Raw genomic sequence first — 13,936 nt, forward strand, 5'->3', positions numbered from 1 at the left:
ATTTTTTGCGTGTTGGCTACTGCAGTCAATGCCTACCAACTAACCTCATCAGGCAATCCGAGCGTTTTGGATGCTAGCATTATGGTACTTGTAAAATCTAGTAGCTAACAAATCTCACCATCTAGAAAGCACTTTACCAAAACACTGGGGCTAGCCGAATGTGCTACACCTTATAAATTCAAACTATTTAGTAGCTATACTTTCTTTCCTGTCAATCAAACCCGGTACGGTGGTTTCGTTTTCCCCAAAAATGCTTGTTCATTATGTTATGAAATACATAGCAAAGTGTCCTATTTTCCACAGGAATAATTCTTCAGCACGTAGAAAGGTTAAGTAAATTTTCTTTATTTCAGCACCAACAGAGTAGATGTAGGGACATCGTCCAAGCCAGCAAAGAATGCCAGCATCGTTCCTAACCTCACAATATATACACAGAACTAAGAATGCACCAAAGGAACATTAGTAAATTCATTGTATAACACTAGTCACTACCACACAATTCCCTTTTTAATGGGGGAAATATGCTTCCTTGCTAAATGAAATCGACATAAAGAAATTTTACTCACAAATAAACATCAATTTTTGGGGGTTTCTTAATTAATCCTTTTGAGGTTTTAACTTCCTTTGAATCTTGTGACTCATTGCTACACATGGTGTTATTTTGTACTGCCGTAAGAGAATCATTTTCACTTACCTGGTCAAAATCCATGTACGCATATGCACAAAACGTAAAACATTCATCAGAACAATATTCTGGAACCTTTTCATTTCTTGGAGCGAGACCACAGTGATCTAACCACAAATAATTGCTAGTAACGTGTTTCTTTACCTTACCATCACCAGCCATGCTTCTTGCCAAAGCAAGGCGACTCAAATGCCACTCTTTACCGTTGTCCAACACAGCAATGTTCATTACTATACTACTTTCTTAGGTTCACTAAATTTGCTTTCTACCTTTGCTAGTTTCCTGGCATATTTTACATCACCCATTGCAGCACTTAACTTTACTTGTTTCCTACCATGTTTAAAATTGTAATATAAATTGTTTTTGATATGTGAATCCATGAACATTTCCTTATTTCCCGGATATTACACTCTACCATTTCACTTTTCTTCATCCAACTTGGATATGGTACTCCTACTCTCATTAATGAAAATGGGCTTTTCCCAACCAAACCATAACTGATTGTCCTGTAAGCCTCCGCAATTTTTTTAAATGTCACCTTCCTATTAAATATTGCTTTTACTTGATAGTTGCAAAATACCTTTGATAGTTCTGTTCACCCTTTCCACGATACCATTCCTACTGGGATGATAGAGGGCAGTAAACTTTTACTCTATGCCAGCCAGACGCTTGAAACATTTATTTTCATCTCAGTGGTCTTAAATTGTACCCAATTGTCAGAAAGTATAACTACAGGAAAGTCTAATCTCCAAAATACCTCATCCAAGAATGTGGTGTTCGCTTTATCTACGATTCCCACTTCTAACCAACGTGAGAATACATCCTCCAAGACTCAAATGTGTTTGCTTGTTCGATCCTGCCAATTATTGGTCCCATAATGTCCAAAGCCAAATCTTTCCAAGGTAATTTTGGGCACCCCAAAGAAGCTAATGGAGGATTGAACGTTTTCTGGGTTTTGCAATTTCACATTTTGCACATAACCTGACAAAACTTTTAACCTCCAAATCTACTTTTGGCCACTGATGATACAATTCTTTCAATCTCTTTTTTTTATACCTGTGATAACTGAATGACCTTCATGACAAAGATTGATGATTGCTTCTCTTAGATCTTTGGGAGGAACTATTTTCTCCACATGTAACGTGAAAGATCCCTCCACACTCAATTCATCTCTGACTTCCTAGAATCCTGTAATCATCTCTTATACCTTTCATGTCTAAAACATCCCACCCATTCACTATTTTCTCCTTTACTTCTTTCAAAATGTAATCTCTGCTCTCAGCTTCTAACCATTCATTATAGTCAAACCTATCATGAGGTGCATTAGTTTGAGAAATGTTAGCTACAGAAAATTCATTCGATTAATTCCTATCAATTTCAGTTAATGGCATCCTGCTTAAAAAAGTCAGCTATAAAATTCTTTGCACCAGTAACATACTGAACGTCATACCTGTTATCTTGTAAATGCATGGATAACCTAGCTATTCTAGCTGTTGCCCTAAAAATGTCTTCTAATGCCAACAGTTTTGTCAAAGGTTTGTGGTCCCTCCGTAGTGTAAATTCCCTTCCCCATAAAAAATGGCGAGTATTTTTCACCTTGGTGTAAGTGAGCGGGATGCAAACGCTACCACTGCTTCCTTTCTGTTGAAACCAATCTGGGTGAGAACGCTGCCTAATCCTTTACCATTTGCATCTGTGGTAACAAAAGTAATTCACTTTGGGTCAAACCCTTTTAAGTTCAGTGCTATTCTAATGTTTTTTTTGATTTCCATAAACAATTGTTGACGTTCCTTACTTCAAATAAAATGTGCATTGTTTTTTAATAGAGCCCTCATGGCATTAGGTTTTTTAGACAATCGGTCTCTTAACTTTACATAAAACTCAGGTAACCCTAAGAATAACCTACGGTCATCTTTTGATTCAGGTGAGGGTGCATCCACTATGGCTCTCACTAAGTTCTCCTTAGGTTGAATCCCTTTTGAACTAACTTTATTACCCAACTATGTGACCTTGCTCTCAGCAAACATGCTTTTCGAGATTTCCGTAGTTAAACCCTTTTTCCAATAGCACTTTTATCACCATCCTTAATCTGAAATCATGAACTAGTTTGTCACTACCCATTACCAGGATTTCATCCTGGCACAAGACAGCTCCTGGCATATCACCAAAAAGTTCTGGCACAAGCCTCTGAAAAACAGCAGTAACAGAAACCAGTTCAAAAGGCATTTAACAGAACTGGAAACAGTGTATGAATACTGTCAACACTCTAATAGAAGGATGCAAAGAAATTTGGTGATATGCCACAGAGAGTTCCAAGGTTGTAAACCACTGGAAATTTCTAGTCACAGAGAGCATTTAACCAATTCTCGGTAATGGGAACTGATCCACAAGTCTGTTGTTGTTAAGATACCTGAGATCCACACAGAGACTCATCTTTCCATTGACCTGTCTTGCAACGACCAATGGAGACATCCACTTGGAAGCTTCAACAGGCTCTATAATGCTTGCATCCAATAGTTACTTGAGCTCTGACTTCACCCCATCACAGACAAATAAGGGTATGTTGTGTACTTTTTGTATTTTAGGAGACACTGACGTTCAATCCGATTTTTAGTAAAACCTTTGAGTTTCTCAATTTTGTTATTAAATGCTTCCAAAAATTCTTTCAGGACCCACTTTTTTGTTTCTTCCCCATCACATGCAAATAACACCTGCTCAATGCTGTTAGGATCAAGACAATGTGTAATGCCCTCTAGGTTTTCCATCCTAAGACAGATAGGCCATCAGCTGCTACATACAATTTGCACATGGATCTCCTGCCCTTGAACTCAGAAACATGTACTCTAAATCCTAGCATGTCAATTTTTTCACCTGAGAAACTCTCTGGGTTAACATCTGTGGATTCTAAATGGGAACCAATAGCACTCACAAAGTTGTCTTCACAAAGTAAACAGGGACATCATTTGGCTTCTGCTGCGGTTCTTGTTGCTGGCTCACCTAGCCCTCACGTTCACAACTCCCGTGCCTGCCTTCGTGGAGACCAGGACTGCTCCTGTGGGTGTCTGTGTGCAAGCAGGGCTGCGAGTGTCGGGTACCGGACTACACCTCCCAGAACTCCCGGTAACCTGAGCCTCCTGACACCTGGCCGCTCTCCCTGCTCGCCCTGCCCCACCATCAGTCTGACAGCCCACCCATATATACAAGCGCCATTCCCCGCGGCGCGAGAGTGCGCAGGAGCGTCCCGGGAGAAGCCCGGGACAAGGGCGGGGCCGTCTGTGGCCGTCCGTGGTCGGTCGTGGTTGGGTTGGGCCACCCCCTCTAGACCTCGGACCTGGGATTTTTCTCCATTCTTTTCATTTGTTACTAGGTACAGTGGGTTGCTGGTTTATTCATTTTGTTGTGTTTTTTTTTCCTTTTACCTTGCTATATATTCTGTGTCATTCACTGTCTGTATAGCCTGACCCGCCCTAGGTATGCCTTTACGCTCGGATAAGGACCGCTCTGTTACCCTGCAGACCTCTAAGGGGGTGGTTTCTGGTCCCTTGGATGCTTTTATTATCAAGGCCACGGGAATTTTGGAGAAGGAGATAGCCTTTGTAGAGAAAAGGCTATCACTAGACCTTATTGGTGGTAAACGTTCGTCTTTGGGCCTATTGCTTCTGTAATTAGCCCGTTACCCCCTCCATTACCTTCTCCAAATCCTAAAATGGTTCCTGTCTTAGTGGATGTTCACTGTGAAGCTGAATGTCCTTCCTTGTTGCACTGTAGTATCGACTCTGATAACGTCGATACAATGGGGAGTAGGGTGGAAGGTAGTGTGCTGTCAGACAGCCCTTCTTTGCTAGTCTCGTCCTCTGAAGGGGACTCCCCGAATAGTAATCACCCTGGTGAAAGGAAGCAAAACAAGGGACGGCAGAGAGGGGGTGTGTCTAAAATACCAAAAACGGCATGCCAATCTCTGTTCGTTAACAATCACGATATAACGAGTGGCTCTCAGTACCCCCTGCTCCCTAGTGATCATGCCACTTCTCCCATTTCTCCATCAGGAGTTCCGAATCTTTGTCCAATAAGCATGAGTAGTAGTGATATTGACATACTTGCAAAAATTGAAGTCTTATTTAAGACACTCCTGTTGCCGGTGCTAGAAAGAACCAGACTGATGAATTTAAAATTAGATGGTCGTGAGAACCTTGTAACTGCCAACTCCTGTTTACTTAAAAAATTGGTGAATGACCACGCAGTACCGTTGGCTCCTGCCATCTCTGGTAACTCTTTTTTCCACAACAAGATTGCAGACATCCACAACAGCTTTGACAACCAACCCGGAAACCAACCCACCCTGCCGTCTGCTGTCCATCCCCCCCCCCCGTGAACACCCTTAACGACTGGAAGCCAATCTCCACTGAGGACACCATCCGCCTGATGAACTCCATCCACTCAGGATCCCCCACAGACCCATGTCCTCACCACATCTTCAACAAAGCAGACTCCGTCATAGCACCGCACCTCCGAGACGTCATCAACTGCTCCTTCAACTCCGCTACCCTCCCTGAAGACTGGAAACACGCTGAACTCACCGCCCTCCTGAAAAAACCAACAGCGGACCCCACTGAACTCAAAAATTACCGCCCCATCTCGCTTCTTCCATTCCCGGCCAAAGTCATCGAGAAAGCCGTCAACTACCAGCTCGCCGCCTTCCTCGAAGCCAACAAATCCCTCGACCCCTCACAATCTGGCTTCCGAGCAAAACATAGTACTGAGACCGCCCTCATCGCAGCAACAGATGACATTCGAACTCTACTGGACAATGGAGACACAGTCGCCCTCATCCTCCTCGACCTCTCTGCAGCATTCGATACAGTCTGCCACAGCACCCTTCTACAACGCCTCAATAACATCGGAATCCAAGGAAAAGCACTGGAATGGATCACATCGTTCCTCACCGGAAGAACCCAGAGAGTCCGCCTTCCTCCATTCAAGTCCGAGGCCTCTGAAGTCATCTGCGGCGTACCTCAAGGATCCTCACTCAGTCCCACCCTCTTCAACGTATACATGAGCCCCCTCGCGGCCATCGCACGCCAACACAACCTCAACATCATCTCTTACGCGGACGACACTCAACTGATCCTTTCTCTCACCAATGACCCCGGCACCGCCAAAACTAACCTGCACGAAGGAATGAAAGAAGTCGCCGAATGGATGAAACAAAGCCGTCTGAAACTGAACTCAGACAAAACAGAAGTCCTCATCCTAGGCACATCCCCCTCTGCTTGGGACGACTCCTGGTGGCCGGAAGCCCTCGGAAAAGCACCCATCCCGACAGACCACGCACGGAACCTTGGCGTCATCCTGGACTCTTCACTCTCAATGAACAAACAAGTCAGCGCCGTATCCTCTTCCTGCTTCAACATTCTTCGCATGCTCAGAAAAACATTTCGCTGGATTCCCTCCGAAACAAGGAAAACAGTCACCCACGCTCTGGTCACGAGCCGACTGGACTACGGAAACACCCTCTACGCAGGTACCACCGCTAAACTCCAGAAGAAACTCCAACGAATCCAAAACGCCTCAGCCAGGCTCATATTAGACATCCCACGCAACGAACACATCTCTGGTCACCTTAAAGACCTCCACTGGCTACCCGTCAATAAGAGGATCACTTTCCGACTGCTCACCCACGCACACAAATCATTTTACGACATCGGACCAGATTGCCTCAACTCTCGACTGTCCTTCTACACCCCCTCCCGCCAACTACGTTCTTCCGACCAAGCCCTCGCCACTGTACCTCGCATCAACAAGACCACCATGGGAGGCAGATCCTTTTCATACCTGGCTGCTAAAACATGGAACTCACTCCCCGCTTACCTTCGCCTCACCCAGAACCACCTAGCGTTCAGAAAGCAGCTTAAAACGTGGATATTTGACAAATAATCCTCCTCCTCTTCCTAAGCGCCTTGAAACCCTCTGGGTATGTAGTGCGCTATACAAATTTTATGACTTGACTTGACTTGACTTGACACCAAGCCCCAGGGAAAAAATCGTATTCCTGCTCAGGCTCCCCCTTCTGTCAGGCAGTCCCATACTAATCCCAATGGGTTGGGACCCAAAGGCAGTAATTTAACATCAAATATTGCCCCCAATTCATCTTTGTCCACCGTAGCCCATGCTCCAATACATAAGAGGGCTAGCTCCAAATCCAATGGCTCGCCACAGCCAAGCACCTCTAAACAAGCGACTAATATGCAGGCTCCTTCCTCTAAGAAGGGCGAGCCTAAACCTCCCTCCCAGCCCACAGGGAACTCTAGTGCTGCTGTTGGGCATGCAAAGACTAATATTACTCAACCTTCAAGAAAAGCTATTAAAAGGGGACCCCCGCCAGCGGACCTACCAATTGATGCAACGCCTTATACTATTGTCCTTACAGGTGTCGCACCCCTAAGGGAGGGTCATTCTGAATCCCATGGCGATCTTATGAACAAGGTCGCCTTTTGGTTAAATAAAAATCGTCCCCTCCCACCCTCCTCTTTAACCAATATCCTGACTGTTCGTAGAGTTGACTGGGTGGGTTATTGTACGAAGGATTTAGAAGGCGACTGCATTCTTATAAACTTTCGGGACCCCTGGGTGGTAGAACATATTCGTAGGGAGGCCATGTTTGGGAGTATGGGGGATGTGCAATCCTTGGGTTTGAATTATTTTTATCCCAAAAGACTTGGTGCACCTCGTCTTAATTGTTTCCCAATGCATAGACCTGTAGGGAGGAACATGATAGAGAGGATACCCCACTCCCCTTTCTTTCCCAGTCTGTCAAACCGGTTTGAATCACTGTCCGGCCTGGAGGGTATTGACTGACTGGAAACAGACAAAGGGTTAGAAAATACTTGTAGAGAAGCTGAAGGTACCAACTTGGTGGCATACAACCCAGAACAGTGTTTTAATGAGGGTTCTATAGGGAAAGAAAGCTATATTGCAAGCCCAATAGCTTTCAACCAGACATCTAGCTCCCTTTCTGGAATGGTTGTAACAACAGAGGAGGATTTGTGTGTATTAGAGTCTAACACATCTTTTAGTCAGGTAGGGTCGCTCAAGGTCGTTTCCTGGAATATTGCGGGATTAAAGGGTCAAATTGATTCAGAGGACTGGGCAGTTTTTATCGACACCTTTGACATTGTCATCCTTCAGGAGAGCTGGGCCCCTGACCCCATATATCGGGCAGGGTATCTTAATTTTTTCAAGCCAGCGATCCAGGGCCCCAAGGGCAGAGCCTCAGGAGTTCTAGTGGTCTGGGTGAGGCAGTCCGCTGGGTACAGGCTGACAGAAATTCAAGTGACCAACCCTGATCTACTAGGAATAAAGCTTAGTAGGGCTAATGAACAGGACATTGTAGTTATAAACATTTATGCCCGTGGACGTCCAGGTGGTCGCAGGCCGGCCATCATGGACGATCTAGATCTGCTTCTTGAGGCAATAGTTAGAGACAAATTTATCCTCGTAGCCGGGGACCTAAATTGCTCGTTTGAACCCCTGTTCAGTGTGGGTAAGGATCTGGGGACAGCGGAAGACGCTGTTTGGAATATCCCGCCTTTATCTTTAAAGAAGGGTGTAAGGCTACTGAAGCGGCACTCCTCTGGCTAGGGCTGTGTTTGGAGTGGGGTCTGCGAGCAGTAAATGGGCGCACGACCTACGACAAGGCAGGGCATCCCACCTTCAATAATGGGGTCAGTATCAGCCGAATAGACTACATCTTAGTTAAAATAGAATTTTGGTCTCTGGTGATTGATATGGAGGTTGTGGTTCGCCCAGAGAGCGATCACAACCCCCTCTCGTTAGATTTGAAGCATCAAGGTGATAGTGGCGAGCCTCCTAAAAACCCCTGTCTAACGTCAGAGGCTATTTTGACAAATGACAGAAGAAGGGTTATATGGGCCAGGGTAGTCTAAGATCCTTCCTTAATAAACGATATAGAGAAGGAAGTCTCAGCAACATTGAAGGCCATGAAAGCTCTCCCATCCCTCTCGGGGGTTATCCCCCAGATTAGTGACCTGCATGACCAGTGCTTTTCGAAACTTAAAACCCTTTTAACGCAACCGTCAAACCTAAGGAAAGGAAAGGCACCAGGCCCACAAAATAAATGGTATAACAAGAGTTGCAGGGCAGCGCACTGCAGTCTGATCAGGGCGATAAAAACTCGAGTCACTGGTGACATTAAAATGGCACGGCAAACATATAAAAGAGCCCAATGGGCCGCGAAGAAAGAGTGGGATGAACACCACTGGACCGAGCTCCTCTCGGCGTGTCAATCATCCAACCAAACTAAGTTTTGGGAAATTGTAAAGTGGGGTATGAACTCAGACTCTCGAATTCCAGTTAATCATGTCTCTCCTGATGACTGGGTGGCCTTTTTTTCATCTCAGTTCAGGGCTTTAAATATAGATCATCAACATACAGAGCAGATGAAGGGAGTACTCTCGCCTTCCAACTCTAGCCTAACGCTTGTTTTTACCACTTCCGATACAGAGCAGGCCCTCAGTATAGTACAATCAGGGAAAGCCCCAGGGATGGATGCAATACCGGCAGACCTTTTTAAAATTAACACACACATTTGGGTTCCCTACATAACCATGCTTGTTAATGCCATCGCTAAAGGGGCAAGGATCCCGGATTCTTGGAAAGGGGCGGAAATTTTACCAATTTTTAAAAAAGGGGACAGATCTGCCCCGGGAAATTACCGCCCGATAAGTTTAATCGACTCAGTCCAAAAAATAGCTGCTAGGATGGTCCTTGCTAGAATCCAGGGGTGGATGGAACAGGATAACATTCTCTCCCCAATGCAAGCCGGATTTAGATCAGGCACCAGTACAATAGACCAGGTTTTCAGACTAACCATGTTGTACTGGAAGGTTGTTCAGTTGGGTGGAGGAGCAATCTATGCCGTTTTTGTGGATCCCAAATCGGCTTTCGATCTTGTGCCAAGGGAGAAAATGTGGGATGTTCTTAGATCCATGGGCCTGCCGCCAGAACTCCTGGACATGGTGGTTAGGCTACACGAGGATAACTTTGCCAGGGTGAGATGGGGAAAACAAGGGCAGGTGACGGATAGCTTTCCAGTAACACACGGCGTCCGTCAGGGGTGTGTGTTGGCCCCTACCCTTTTCCTTTTGTTTATTAATCAGGTAGTTAAGTTTTTTGCTGACACCCCGACTGATGCCCCATCTCTGGGCGGGATAAAGTACCCAATGTTAATTTTTGCGGACGATACTTTGCTTCTCTCAAAAACCCGGAGGGGGCTACAGACAGCACTCAACAGGTTTGATGAGTTTTGCAAGGCAACCGATCTGCAAATTAATGTTGGTAAGACCAAATTTATGGTCTTTAGTATAAACCGCCCCATTAAAAGCTCGGTTGGTTTAAATGGTGCCAGTATTGAACAAGTGGAGGTAATGACTTATTTGGGCGTGACATTAGATTATCGCCTTTGCTGGAAACCCCAGGTTGAGGCATTATACCTTAAATTTGCACGCCTCACGGGTTGTTTAATCCAGGAGCATAAGAAGTCCTTCACTAAACGTATTGCTCCAGTACTTAAGATCTACGAAGCAAAAATAAATGCAGCCACCCTGTATGGTGCCGACCTTTGGGGTTTTAAAGATCTAACCTCTTTGGTCAAAGCCCAAAATAAATTTTTGCGGAATTTGGCATGCCTCCCACAATCTACACCTGTCAAACCTTTGTTGTTAGACATGGGCTGTAAGCCCATTAATGAGTTGGCTCGGTATCGTTTGGTGGCATTGTGGCGACGGCTCTGGACTTCTCCAGAGCTCAGCCTCTTTGCCAACAAACTAGCCGAGGTAAAATCATTATGGGGCGCTTCAAATATTGCATGGCTAAGGGAAGTGAAACTGGTGCTGGAAGAGATGGTTCTAAACCAGCTTTGGGCCTCCCCGGGGACTTCCACATTCCCCTCTAAACAGGATTTTAAAGATCTGTATTGGGCCTCTGTCAAGCATTCAGCTGTTGTTCAATCTGATGCCACGAGCCTAACAGGTCTTTTTCTGGCCCATAAAGCGACCCCTTCCCTAGAGATTTACTGGGATGTGATTACTAAGACTCTCGACCGGAAATTATACCACCAGTTCCGAGTTGGATCACTATCCATTAACTCTTTTACTAAAAAGTGGTCTGCCAACTCAAATAATACTTGCCCTTTCTGTTTAGACCATCCGGAGAGTGTGGGCCATTTTCTTTTTGCCTGCCCTGCATATCATGCCCCAAGGTTGAAATGGATCAGGCCTATTTGCTGTAGGCTAGAAATCAAAGGGAGCAACGAAGCCATGAAGATATTTCGTACCAACTCTTCTGAGCTTGTAGTGGTTGGTGTTTCAAAATTCCTTGGGTGGGCATGGGTTATTCGAACTAGGAACCCAAATGTATTTTAATATGGAAAATGTTTTCTGTGGTATATTTATAAAGTCTTTATTACACTGTTTAATACATTTTAAATGATGATTGTAATGATGTTTTTTATCAAATTTTCTTCTTATCCTCTTTTTGATATTCTCGTCTTTTATGATTTGATAATCGAAATAAAGACTTATGAAACTGAAACTGGATGCAAAGAAATTTGGTGATATGCCACAGAGAGTTCCAAGGTGGTAAACCACTGGAAATTTCTAGTCACAGAGAGCATTTAATCAATTCTCGGTAATGGGAACTGATCCACAAGTCTGTTGTCGTTAAGATACCTGAGATCCACACAGAGACTCATCTTTCCATTGACCTGTCTTGCAACGACCAATGGAGATATCCACTTGGAAGCTTCAACAGGCTCTATAATGCTTGCATCCAATAGTTACTTGAGCTCTGACTTCACCCCATCACTGACAAATAAGGGCATGTTGTGTACTTTTTGTATTTTAGGAGACACTGACGTTCAATCCGATTTTTAGTGAAACCTTTGAGTTTCTCAATTTTGTTATTAAATGCTTCCAAAAATTCTTTCAGGACCCACTTTTTTGTTTCTTCCCCATCACATGCAAATAACACCTGCTCAATGCTGTTAGGATCAAGACAATGTGTAATGCCCTCTAGGTTTTCCATCCTAAGACAGATAGGCCATCAGCTGCTACATACAATTTGCACATGGATCTCCTGCCCTTGACCTCAGAAACATGTACTCTAAATCCTAACATGTCAATTTTTTCACATGAGAAACTCTCCGGGTTAACATCTGTGGATTCTAAATGGGAACCAATAGCACTCGTAAACAGGCTATAATTGTGAAAGGAGAGCCCAAATCTGCTGCTACCTATAAAGGAATTCCTCCATATATAATGGCACACAATGGTTTGTTACAATCATTACTGTTCACATTTAGCACAGCGTTCTTATTGCTACAACTTTTCTTCAGATCGGAATTGCCTGAGGTGTCATCAGACTCGTCCCTGAAGAGGACCACTTTCAGCAAGACGAGCAACTCAATTCTTTTTATCCTTTTTTCTACAGACCCTTGCAAAATGTCCTAAAATTCCACATTCAAGACATTTCACCATCTTAGCAGGGCACTTGTTAAATCTGGAGTGTGTGCCACACTGGCACAATGGAAGCACACAAAACCAGAAACACCTCCTTGGCTATTTCCTTGCTTTCCAACCACTTTCTTTTACTTAGGACGAACATTACCATTTTTGAGGAATTCTCTTTTCTTCCTTCAGATACTTTATTTACAGACAAACTTTCAGATGATGGAGTCACGGCTTTGACACACAGCTCTGCCAATTCAGCTTTTTTAACTAAAGACATGACAACTTTCAAACTTGACTCTCCTTCAGTACACAATCTGTCTTGTATGCCTTTGCTTTAGTGCACATGACAATTTGGTCTCTAATTAACTGGTCATGTAAGTTTCTGAATCTGCACTTGATTGCCAAGTTTGAAGGCTTAAACATAATATTCACTGCCTTGTTATGCCCTTGCTTACACTGAAAGAAGACTCATCTTGTAACAACGACACAGACAATAGGTGAATAATGCTCTTCTAGATCTAAAATGGCATTCTTTAACATGTCAGGGTCACCCCTTCTTTCAGGTTTTTGTATGTGATTGTAAACTCCCAGACCCTCCGGACCCAGACATTATATTCTCTTTTTCCTATCTGGTGACAACACAACCATTGTCTTCCAAGGTTGCAATGTAATTTATGAAATCACAAATGGAAGGTCTATAAGTTGTGTCCTACAGTTATCTAAGCACATATGCATGAAGTGGCCATTTTGGATTGGTTCAGGTATACAAGGTGCATTACATTACAGGGTAAGTATGAATGCGTAAAGCAGTCACTGTTGACCATTCTTTTTAAAAACATACTTTATTGATTTTATGAATTGGTGTGCAGAGCGTAAGTATTGTTACAGTTAGTGCATAAGTAATTCGACTTAAAGCAAATGAACGTGTATATAAGAATACAGACAGGTTACAGTCAATGTATAGATGCTAACCCGTATTGGCATTTTGATATCAGTCAATTTTCATGACACTTTTACTGTCTAATTATCTATTAAAAAGTCAAAGTAGAAACAAAACAATCCCAAACAGTCCACCCCCTCACTCCCCACCCTCTCGTCTGGCTCACCCCCAATTATGATAGTTTGGGCTCGGGATTCAGCCTCGTTCAACTGTATTCAACCTATGGGGATCTTCAAATATAAGGGTGTAGCTATACTTGCCGGTCACCGCGTCAGGCGGGTGTTCTCTGCTATGTGTTGGGTGAAAGGTGCCTGCCTTATGTGCTGTGAGGTGTAGAGGATTTAATGGCCTTGAAGGCCTCTAGCATTAGGTCCCATTCCATGAAGATCGGTGCTTTTCGTAACCCCAGTATTCCTCCCTCCTGATGACTGAGCTTTATGCCCCACCCAAGTGGGCCGTTTCCCCATGCCAGGTGAACACTGTTTGGGGACGAGCCGATATACACATCATTGTTATGGAGCGCTTCGCTATAAGTAAGGCCTGGTCATTGAATCGAAACTTCACTTTCTGTGGCTTAGTGCAGCAGTATAGCCCCACTATACAGCGCTCAGTTGTGTCCCAGTTGGCGATTCCTGTAATGTTTCCTATGATATGTGCGACCTTGGACCAGAACCCACTGAGGCGTGGGCACAACCATAGCATATGCAGCATGTCCGCCTCTTCTGCCTGGCATCTGGGGCAACAGACCTGAGTATTTGGGTATGTTCACTTTAAACGGGGTGAGGT

Source organism: Lissotriton vulgaris, chromosome 2_1 (assembly GCF_964263255.1).
Source record: "Lissotriton vulgaris chromosome 2_1, aLisVul1.2, whole genome shotgun sequence".
Taxonomy (NCBI): Eukaryota; Metazoa; Chordata; class Amphibia; order Caudata; family Salamandridae; genus Lissotriton; species Lissotriton vulgaris.